At 36.9% G+C, this 12215-nt stretch overlaps 1 long non-coding RNA gene across 1 annotated transcript; it reads right to left on the bottom strand.

The window, feature by feature from the left end:
• Positions 1 to 6646: 6646 nt before the first annotated feature.
• Positions 6647 to 8486, bottom strand: LOC131111471 (uncharacterized). The gene is made up of 4 exons (XR_009121188.2): positions 8325 to 8486; positions 8128 to 8264; positions 7841 to 8043; positions 6647 to 7562 (listed from the first exon to the last, which is right to left on the bottom strand). It is a non-coding gene; the product is annotated as an uncharacterized LOC131111471 (long non-coding RNA).
• Between the last annotated feature and the right edge of the window lie 3729 nt (positions 8487 to 12215).

Genomic DNA, 12215 nt, shown 5'->3' with positions numbered 1-12215 from the left:
GGTTGTTGTAGGGAGGAGGTGTGATGAATATTCACATCACACCGCAGCTGTAAACAAACCACGGTGGACATCAACCATCCTGTAAAATAAATCCGCCTGCGGGTGTTCTGCTCGCCTTTTTTTTTTCGTTTTTTTGTTTTCTCGTAAAAAAATAAAATAAAAAAAAAAAAAACGACAACTGTTTTGACCTCCAGCGACACGTCAACATGACGCTTTATGGATGGATGTGCGCTGCCGCAGCCGGGCTCGTCCCCTCAGGTCCGCTTCCCTGACACCATCTTGAAACCTTGTTCACAAGCACCCCGAGGCTCCGTACACACACACACACACACACACACACACACACACAAGCACACACTGTGGATATGCTGCATGGAATATGGAACCACGGATAGTTGGCCTGCAGGTAATCTGCTCCATAAAAGGTTCTGTCACAGTTGCGGCCCCGCCTCCTTCTGGTGGTTCCAAAGCCAGCTGACCCGTTTCCACAGGGCGAGACGAAGTAAAGAAATGTCAGGGTGGGGGGGTCGGGGTGGGACTGATGTCACAACCTAACATGAGTGGCACACAAAGAAGCATCAGGGAGGCTGTTGGGGCTGATAAGACCAGCAAAGCTCCCATGAGCTCCCATTACTCCCAGTCCGGTCCAGTAATGGGTTTCACTGGGATGTGTATATTCTACGATATACTTCTACTATATACTATATTTAACTTCTGGTGACAATTCAAGTGCAGCGAATTAACTTCGTGTTAGGTGACCGGTGTCCAAAGTGCGGCCCAGGGGCCATTTGCGGACAAAAGCTGTTTTTTTATTGGACTGGGGCACATTTTAAAAATGTAAAAAATACAAAAAAAAATACAAAAAAAAAGTAGCACAAATGGGAAAAAAAAATGTAATTTTACAAAAGCATTCAACAAAATGAAGACTTTTCTAACGTGAAAAAAGTCAAAATTTTATGAAAATAAACTTCATTCAATATCCATGTCATTTTACTAGCATAGAGTTGAAATCTAAAAGAAAAAAAAAATTTTTTCAAGTCAATATTATGACAGACAAAAAAATATTGGAATGGAATTTAATAGCATAGAGTTGAAATTGTCCAAATTTTATAGCAATAATAGTATAAAAAAAAAGGAAAATATTTTTTATTATTATTATTATTATTTATTTTAAATAAACAGTAAATAAAACAGTAATTTGGGAACAAAATTTAGTTTGAACTTATATTTTGGGGAATGTCAAAATATTACAAAAATTTACAAAGCAATTGCGGATGAAGGCTGTTTTTTTTATTGGCCTGGTGCACATTCTAAAAATGTAAAAAAAAATAAAATAAAATAAATAAAAAAAAAATGAAAAAGTAGCACAAATGGAAAAAAAAGAACTGTAATTTTACGAAAACATTCAACAAAATGAACACTTTTCTAATGTGAAAAAGTCACAATTTTATGAAAATAAACTTTTCATTTTACTAGCATAGAGTTGGAATCTAAAAGAAAAAAACATTATTTTTTTCAAGTCAATATTATGACATATAAAAAAAATATTGAAATGGAATTTAGTGGCATAGAGTAGAAATATTCCAGATTTTATAGCAATAATAGTATAAAAAAAAGAAGCAAAATAATATATATTTTTTATTTATTTATTTTAAATATCTCTGTTCGAGCCCTAACCAATTAGTCGATGAATAAAAAACAAGCTTCAGATTAATCGACTAAGGAAAATAATAATAATCATTATTATTTCCTTATTTTGTTGCTGTAGCATGATTGTAGCTACTTCGGATGTTGTACTCGTTATACGATATCGCCCGTTTCCGTGTACGTCCTCACTCCGCCGTCATGTTTCCCCCCCCCCTTCCTATATCATTGTGTGGGTGTAAAAAGTGATAACCCTTAATCACAGCCGGGTAATTATCACAGTGAGAGCTTCTGGCGTTTCCTTGACGAGTAAATTTGAGCATTACGTAAAAGTACTCTTTACTAAAATATACACATTCACATTTGTTCATGTAGTTTTATCGATGTAATGTCCTAGTTTTTTTATTACAAACTTTTACGGAGTGTCCAAGAGGACAAAAACCAGCATGTTTACGTCTTCGCCACAGCTGCCCGTCTTTACACGTGACGACCACCTGTGGACGAGGGGGGCGGGCCCTGCCCCCGGAGCCACCGCATCATCCATCTTTATCTCCATTCTAATGGGGCTTGCAGCTGGCCACCTCCGGTAGGAACGCAAAACATCTGCAGAACCCCGTTTGAATCCACGTGTCAGGAATATTAATATTAAAATCAAATATAACTACAATACGAATGTGTGGAAATAACTTCCGTAGGTCTTGTCGATCATTTGTGGAACAGTACCTCTCCGCTAGTAGGGGGGGCGCCGTTACAGCTCATCTGAGCATGAGAGATTTACACTAATGAACCCACCAGGGATGAAGAAGCAAACAGAAGAACAAGGATCCGGGAAGAGGAGAAATAGGATCGGGACAGCGGGATGAGGACTACCAAGGATGGAGAAACCCAGGTTGGATGGGTACAGCGGGAATGGGGAGAATAATGAACAGCACGGAGGGAAAAACCTCGACGGGACATCCAGGATGGACATTACCAGGGTGGGAGAGTAAAAGATGTGGAGAAAAAAAATGGCCGATATACTTCTACTATATACTATATTTAACTTCTGGTGACAATTCAAGTGCAGCGAATTAACTTCGTGTTAGGTGACCGGTGTCCAAAGTCAGCCCAGGGGCCATTTGCGGACAAAAGCTGTTTTTTTATTGGACTGGGGCACATTTTAAAAATGTAAAAAATACAACAACAAAAAAACTAAAAAAAAGTAGCACAAATGGAAAAAAGAACTGTAATTTTATGAAAGCATTCAACAAAATGAAGACTTTTCTAACATGAAAAAATGAAAATAAACTTCATTCAATATCTATGTCATTTTACTAGCATAGAGTTGAAATCTAAAAGAAAAAAAAAATTTTTTTTCAAGTCAATATTATGACAGACAAAAAAATATTGGAATGGAATTTAATAGCATAGAGTTGAAATTGTCCAAATTTTATAGCAATAATAGTATAAAAAAAGAAGGAAATTTATTATTATTATTATTTATTTTAAATAAACAGTAAATAAAACATTTGGGAACAAAATTTAAGTTGAACTTATATTTTGGGGAATGTCAAAATATTACGAAAATTTTATTTTCAAAGATGAAGAAGAAATTCTGAGAATAATTTAACATAAATCCAATTAAGCCGCGTTCCCGACACCCAAAACAATATATTTTGCAAAAAACTATTATACTTTTATGTGGAGAAAACAACCGAAAATAATTATAAATGAGGATGGTTGATGGGTCAGTAACAAGTAGGCTGGCTTTGATTGGACACTTCATTCCGTAGTACTCAAATAAAACTCGTTTTTGTGATGTGCAATATTGTACAATAACCAGGCAGTGTACAAATTTTTTTTTTAACAATGAATGAATCATACAAAAACTGAGGCATATGAAAAAAAACGAGGTTTGATTAATGTTGCAGCGTAATTTAAGATTAATATTCAACATACACTACCGCTCAAAAGTTTGGGATCATTTGCAAATTTCTTTGTTTTCCAAAAAAAAATAAATTTTCATACATTTCACAATTTTTTTTTTCATTTCACAAAAATTTTTTAGCCATTTCCCAAACAATAAAAATTAATTAGATGATTTTCAAAGAAGGATGTACATTTTTGCATAGAGGCCTACTATCAACAACTGTCAGTCCTCTGCATCAATCTCCTGGTATGGCTGCTAATCCAAGTTCATCATTTTATAAGGCTAATAGATTAGCTAAAACGAAAACTAAAATCTCTTACCATGCTGTTAACTACTCCCTACAGAGAGCAGCACAAACTGGGTCTAACAAGGACAGAAAAACGCTGCGCAAATATCTGAGACTGTGTAGTTTAAGACAAAGACGGTAGGATATCCCGGATGAGGACCACAGAGACTTCAATTTCAACTAACAGTTAATCCAATCACTGTCGTGGTCAAGAGAGACCTGAACCAGAAGTTAAAGCTCTCAATTTACCCGTTGATGAGTATATTACCACATTCGCCTACGGTCATGACCTTTGAGTCGCCACCGAAAAGAACGAAATCACGGATACAAGAGACTGAAATCAGTTTCCTCCATAGGGTGTCTGGACTAAGGTGAGGGAGATTGATCATCTAGGAGGAGCTGACGGTAGAGTCATCTGAAGATCCCGGACCAAGACCAAGGACATGCTGAAGGGATTGTCTCACAGCTGGCCTGGGAACGCCTTGGTGTTTTCCCAGTGGAACTAGAAGAGTTGAGGTCTGGACTTCACGACCGATGACCCCCGTGACCCGAACCCTGATAAGCTCAAGAAAGGGACTGAGGTCAATGGATGGACGGATGGGATATCCCGGATGAGGATCGTCGAGACTTCAGGTCAGTAGAATAGAGTCCAGTACAGTACGGTTCTGGACAGTTAACCCAGTCAACTTCCCAAATTCCGAGTGAATGTTTCTTCTTTCCGGCATGGAACTCCATGGAACTTACCAAAACAAAGTCCAGCATTATGGCGGGACTTTCGTCCTCCAAGAGTTTTGACGTTCTGCTGGCAGAGTTTAGCCCTCAAACTGACTTGTGCACTCAGAGGGATTAAAACCATTAAGACAATTAATATCAAGCATGCGGCATGAGGTCAGTCATGACTGCATTTAATGCCCCCCCCCACCCCCCATCCCTGCACCCACAGCTAATCTAATTGAGGCCGCCAGCGGCAGATCGTTACGGCTTGGATGCTTGAGAACGCACCGAAATCAAAGCTTCATTAGAATAAGATGGACTGACAGTCAAGAGGAAAGAAATAAATGAAAAGAATTAAGCAAAGCGGAAAAAGGGGAACGGGGGGACTGGGATATGGGGGCGGAGGGTGGCGATAGCGGAACAAATCAACCTTGATTGGTTGGAAGGTCGCTGACCTGTTGGAGAGCCGGGCGTCCTCGGTGGCGTGGCGGTTATGACGGTGTTTATGTGTGCGCACGTCAAAAACGAATAGCACATCTCATTAAAATAAATACGCTCATTAAAGCTAATTGGCAATTTAAGGACAGATCAGGAGCATTTATGGCGGGGGTTCGGTGCTCCCGCTCGTCATGGCGACGCTCTTCACTCAACGGCAGCCAGGTGAAAGGGAGACTCTTATTTTGGAGGAGGTTAAAAAAAAACAAAAAAAACACCTTTTGTCAAAACAACGTTGGAGGAGAAATGGGCTTACGTGTTGCTATGGCAACAGTCGACCTGCGTTGTCAAGTAGCGACTCCATTAAACTGCAGTAAAAAAAAAAATACTAATAATAAAATAAAAAATAAATCACACTTGAAAAGAGAAAAAAGCCAGCAAGAAAATCTCTGTGGATTGCTGTGAAAATAGATAGTTACCAGACGCTTGACCCTCGCAGCTTCTGGTCAAGATCAATAGGGTTCTTGTGCTTACACAGTGAGAAAGAATCATTGTTTCCGAGTGAATAAGGTCCTTGCTGGAAGGAAATAGAAACCCGTTATTGGTCTGACTTGTGGTGCGTGATGAAGAATGGAGTTGAGTATAAGCCACATTTAGCGGTATTTATGATGGCGCTATCGATACGGCATTTTCTTTGCTGTGTCACAACTTAAATTCAAAAGAGAATACTATCTTTTGTTTATCCTATGATAAAATGCACTTTGGACATGTATTTATGTGTATTAATGTTTCAAAATATGACCCGGGCAATTTAAAACAAATAAATCATACATTTGATTGGTATTAATAAATTATAATTATATTTTTAAAAGTAGTTAAAACAACAAATACAGGATAAAAAATAAATAAGTGACTAAATGAAAAGTGGAAAATAAGGAAAACAAAGACATTTGTGTTAAACTACACACTCTCAGATATTTATTGCAGCGTTTTTCTGTCCTTGTTAGACCCAGTTTGTGCTGCTCTCTGAAGGGAGTAGTTAACAGCATGGTAAGAGATTTTAGTTTTAGTTTAGATTTTTAGATGGCTTTTCTAATCATCTATTAGCCTTATAAAATGATGAACTTGGATTAGCAGCCATACCAGGAGATTGATGCAGAGGACTGACAGTTGTTGATAGTAGGCCTCTATGCTAAAATGTAGATGCTTCTTTGAAAATCATCTCATTCATTTTTATTGTTTAGGAAATGGAAAAAATAGTTTGGGAAATGCATGAAAATGTGTTTTTCTTTGAAAAACACTGTCTTCTTGCACAGTTCTGCATCGTTTTTCTGTCCTTGTTAGACCCAGTTTGTGCTGCTCTCTGAAGGGAGTAGTTAACAGCATGGTAGGAGATTTTAGTTTTATTTTAGATGGCTTTTCTAATCATCTATTAGCCTTATGAAATGAAAATTGAAATTTTGAAAATTTGTTTTTCTTTAGAAAACAAAGAAATTTGCAAGTGATCCCAAACTTTTGAGTGGTAGTGTATATTGCACTGCAAAAAGCCAACTTGTATCTTTTGGTTTTGGTTGAGCAAAACAAAGCGAGCCAGGTTTTTGCTCCACAATAATTTGCTAATACTTAGCATATCTTTAAGTCGTGCAGTCGTTCAAACTCTTAATTTTTTGTTGTGACAGGCGGGAAAGCCAACTTTACGAGTTGGCACTCTTGAAGTCTCACTCAACAATCTATTAAAAACCAATAGTTAACATTCCTCGACATACAGCAAACATTCTGTGATAGTTTGTAGAAGATGACATGTGAGGTGCTTAGTCCAATTCCATCCTGGAGCGGGACATGTTTTTCCTCCAATCACGCGTGGGCGTAGTGACGACCGAGAGCTGTCAATCATCTCAAGTCCATCCAAAGTTTCCATGAGCTTTTTGGGGAGGCAGAACGCGTTGTCCCAGCAAGACGCATATTTAGTGCGGCGTTGCATATTGTAACATATCCCTGACATTTCCTCCCAATTATACACTAATCCCGCATCCACGGCACAATGTCGCTGCATTTATCAGTGGAAATTGATGCAATTTATATTCATTTTGCACACTGACACAATAGCACTGTACGGGAATGGATTCCCTTCTTCAATGAGCGCGTGTGGAAATGGCGAGATAAGACGTTTACGCTGAGCGGCAGCTCAAGCAGAAAGATGAAGAGTTAAGGATAAATCCGCTGTGGATTTTTTTTTTTTTAAGCTCCATTTTGTGAATGTTTATTTTTTTGTTATTTTTTTTTTCCTTTTCTACCTGCGTGAAGGAATTTTAAAATGGGAAGACTATCTCCGCCAGTCTGGTGTACTTACTGGTATATTCATCGTCATCGTTAATCACAAGTCAGACATCTCAACAATATACATATTCTTCTTATATTATTCTTTTTTATTACTTTTTTATTATCCAACACAGTTGCCCTCCGCACTTGCCCTCACGTGTCGTTCCATTTCCCTCAAAAAGCTGGAGTAAACTTGGTGAAATCTACCTTTGGAGGGCTGAGCGAGCGAGTCACTTGAGAGATACCCAGAATGCACTGCAATTTTGTAAGAAAAATACATCCATGGGGTGGCAGTAATGACAGTAATTTGTTTGAAAGATGTATGACATGAGGAAGGTAAATATTCTATTTGATGATACAGCACAAAATTGAAACAGCTAAAAAAAAGGTACTTAAATAAAAAAATTAAGTAATAATTTTATTATTTTAATGTAATAATTAAATAATAAAATAAAATACCACAATAATAATAAAAATAATAATAGACAGTCATTTCTCATTATTTGTAAGGAGCAATACAGTGATACACCTACCTGCTTAGGTGCGTTCCATTTATCATTTCCATTCCTCTCACATCCACATCCAATGACGTCATAACAAGTGGCTCGGGGAAGGAGGGCGAGTCAAACTCTTATTGGAATCCAGCCCTTACAGTGTACAGTGTTGTCAGCACTCGTGACTCTTCCTTTTGACATTTTGAAGACTGTCCATCACTCAAACGACCACCATGTGGCATCTGAAGCACAGTCATAAAATATTTTCATTCATAAAGTAAAAAAAGTAAAGTATTCACACTGCAATATTTAGTATCCATACTCACTCAGACTCCATGTCATGCTCCATGTCTGTCACGTTAGCAGCATGCTAACTAGCTAACAGAGGCTTGAACAGATGAACAGATACCTGCCAGGTGTCCGTGTCAAATCACATACAATAAACGTGTACTTCCGACATCCCCTGCGTAACACATAATATTAATAAAGTCATATAAAACTGATAAATACTCTTAATAAGTACCTCGTCAGGATTTAGCGGCTCACAGCTGGAAGTGCTTTTCAAACTTCCGTGTTTTCGCTAAGCCCCGCCCCCCAGCGCATCTAATTGGCTGATAACCTCCATTGGGCGATTCGAGTCAAATATCGATACCAGTGGTGATATCAGTTTCACTCGATATTTGTTTTAACAAATACTTGTTTGTATATTTGTGTGTTTGATATTATTATATTGTCGATATTATTATATTTATATATTGTTCAGAATCAGAATCTGGTATAGTTCACGCAATATGAGGAATTTGTTCTGGTTGGGTTGATACAAAAATTAAAAAATAAAAATTAAATAAAAATTAAAAAAAAGAAAAAAGTATAAAATACCAATAAATACATATAAATTCATGTTATATATTGTACATTTTATTTATTTTACACTATTTACGTTGCATATACAAATGTATGCAATAAAGGGGAATTATTGTATAATTTTGTTATTATTGTTACATTGTCTTTTAATGCTGATATATATATATAATAAAAATTATATATTTTTTATTGTTTTATTGTATATATATATACAATAAAACAATCAATTAAAAAAATATATATATATATAATAAAAAATACATATATATTTTATTGTTCACAAATAAGTTGAAAATATAAACTTTCCTTTACTGTTTAGTGTGATTAAATTATGATCTACAAATTAATTTCAAATAACAAAATCATTCAATGACCTTATAAGTGTAAAGTTTTCAAGGCCAACAAAAATTCCACTAGAACATGCTTCTCTATAATACTTCAAATTAATAAGCAAGTTATTGTTTGGAAGAATACTACTTTAGCAAAACTCTATTGTGTTGGGATTCCACCAGAACCAGAACCAGAACCAGAACCAGAACCAGGAGGTGTTTAACTCCACGCTGCTGCTCTGATGAGGAAGCAGATGAGTATTCCATCACACACGACCCATGATGTCCCCGAGACAGCATCATCCCCGCGGCCGGGTCGCCCTGTCAGCTGCTGTCGGTCCCGCAGGCTGACGGGGTGTGTGTGTGTGTTGTGGGGGGGGGGGTTGTCTCCTTCGGGAGATAATCACTAGCGGGAAGCTCACAATCTGCCGGGTCGCGGGTCAAAGATTCCTTAAACTGTCAGAGGAGCACCGGAGGAACCCGTCGTTTTTCCTGCCCGCTGAACTCAGCAGGCGAAAGGTCGCCCGTTACAAGATCTCCTCACGCTTTTCACCGGGAGCAAATCTTCGTCTGTCACGAAGCCTGAAGAGCAAGAAGACCTTATCAACCTTCAGGATGAAGGCATCCAAATAATACACATGCTCTCTCTGCCCCTTGACAGAACAGTGTCAACACTAGGGGGCGCTCATCTGGAGAACCCACGGAACTTTCAAGCAGTAACTTTGTTGACAAAGTGAAAACTTTGTTGATTATCAGGATAAACCGACGCAATGCATTTGACTTGGCTTTCTAATGACCTCAGTCGGCATGAGTGGGCATGCTGGGTAATTTTCTGTTGGGGGGAGTGTGCGTGCGGGCTTCCCAGCATGCCTTGCGGGTTATGGTAATGGTTTAATTTCATTTGAACATGCATCAGATTACAATTGAACGCATCCCATAATCAGTTCCCAGTTCCACATGTCCAAAAGGAGTAGGAAGAAGCAAAGCTTATTAAATCCTACCCCTCCATCTGGTACTTTTACAATCAGTAACTGTTACATTTGTTCACTTCCTGCTTTCCTAATATAGTTGGTTTTTTTGTTTTTTTTTTTTGTTTTTATTATTTTTGTTTTTTTTGGTTTTATTTTTAAAATTAAAAAAATAATAATTTAATTTTTTTTTTAAATTTTAATTTTATTTTTACTAATATTTTTATTTTTATTTATTTTTATTTGTAGCAAAGCAAAGCTTATTAAATCCTACCCCTCCATCTGGTACTTTTACAATCAGTAACTGTTACATTTGTTCACTTCCTGCTTTCCTAATATAATGTAAGGTTTTTTTTAATACATTTTTTTTCAATTTTTTTCTTTAAATTTTTTAAAATTTCATTCATTCATTTTCTACCGCTTTTTCCTCACGAGGGTCGTGGGGGTGCTGGAGCCTATCCCAGCTGCCTTAGGGCGAGAGGCGGGGTACACCTGTCCGCCGTGCAGCCCACTATGAGCATTTCATGGTTAAAAAAAAATAATAATAATAATAACAAACTTTGTGTAAGCCATATCCTGGGATGGTCACATGACTGTCACAAAAGATGTATTTTAACACGTTTCAAGTGTTTTTAGCATAAAAATGCTAACATAATCGTGGTAATTAGGGAATAAAAACACAGATAAAGAGAGAAGGAGTAGAGGGGGCGGGGGGGCGACGACATAGGTTGACGTGAAACCAAAAAGCCAACAAAAAGCGGCGGCGTGACATTGCGACCGTTTTCATTTTTCGCCCTGCATGTTGCGTCAACGCCAGTGGAGTCAAACCGCATCTGTTGCATCACCACAAAAGCATCCATGGCGCTAATTACGCGGCGCCGGAGGACACGAAAAAGCGCGTGCACACAACAACAGCATGATCAAAGCCTCTGTTTACGGCGGTCAGCCATACTCGCCGGTCTGCCTCGAGGTGAGAAGATCGTGGAGCCAAGTGGAGGGGGGGGGGGGTGTTCATATCCTTACCATTCTCCATGCTGTGCCCCCGCCGCCCGTCCCCAAGCCTCGTTAATGCGCTTCTGAAGGTGTCCTAATTGGTGCTTAATTACTACGCTGGGCCCTCACCAGTCAGAATGGAACAAAGTGGAGGAATGAATTAGCGTATTTTGTCATCGTGAGAGAAAAAAGCGGAGGCGCGGCGCACCGAACGGGAAGACGTGAAATTCGGAGTTTCTCCTTTCCCGCGTACATAAAACGTTAAACGGACAGATGGTATAATAAAAGCAGCACATGGCAAACAGGCGGGGGGAGCCCCCTTCACAGACCCCCGGGGGGGCGGTGCCTGTTGTTCACAAAAAGAGCGAGCGCACCATGCCGCGCCTCCTGTGTTTTTTTTTTTTTGTTTTTTTGAAATTCTCTGTCATTACTGCAGTGGGGGATATTTGACAATGCGGGAAGAGTTTATTTGTAGCGTCTTTATCGACAAGTGTTTTGATTCCCAAAAAATAATAAAAGTAATTACTCTCACAAATACACACACTCATAGAAAAACAAATCCAGCTCGTGCAACTGACCCCCCCCCTTCTTAGAGTTGCACGACCATGTAGTAAGGACCCCCAAAATAATTTAATATTTTAATATCAATTTTACTTATTTATTTCTTATCTTTTAGTTTTGGATTAAATTAAATTTGTACCTTTATTTATTGTATAAATTATTATTATTTATAATTATTATATGTATTTATTTATTTATATTATATTTATAATTATTACAATTATTATTATATTATTATTATGTATATTATTATATATTTCTATATATATTTATATTATTATTATGATGATCATTTTTTTTATTTTACTAGTCTGTGCAGCACTTTGGAAACAATTGGTGTTATTTTTTATACTTTTATTGCTTTGCTTTTAATATTTTAATATCTATTTTACTATTTTATTTCTCATTCATCATTTTAGTTTTGGATTAAATTCAATTTGTACCTTTATTTATTGTATAAATTATTATTATTGATAATTATTGATTAATTATTTATAATTATTATATTTATTCATTTATATGATGTTTATATTTGTAATTATAATTAATATTAATTAATTATAAATTATATAATAATAATAATAGTAATAATAATAATAATAATAATAATAATAATAATAATAATAATAATAATAATAATAATAATAATAATAATAATAAATACTTATTAATAATAATGAATAATTATTGTTATTATTA

Source organism: Doryrhamphus excisus, linkage group LG23, assembly GCF_037039965.1.
Source record: "Doryrhamphus excisus strain RoL-2023G ecotype Guam linkage group LG23, RoL_Dexc_Guam_v1.1, whole genome shotgun sequence".
Taxonomy (NCBI): domain Eukaryota; kingdom Metazoa; phylum Chordata; class Actinopteri; order Syngnathiformes; family Syngnathidae; genus Doryrhamphus; species Doryrhamphus excisus.
The sequence above is the reverse complement of the archived record's forward strand: the minus strand, read 5'-3'. Positions and strand labels throughout refer to the sequence as shown.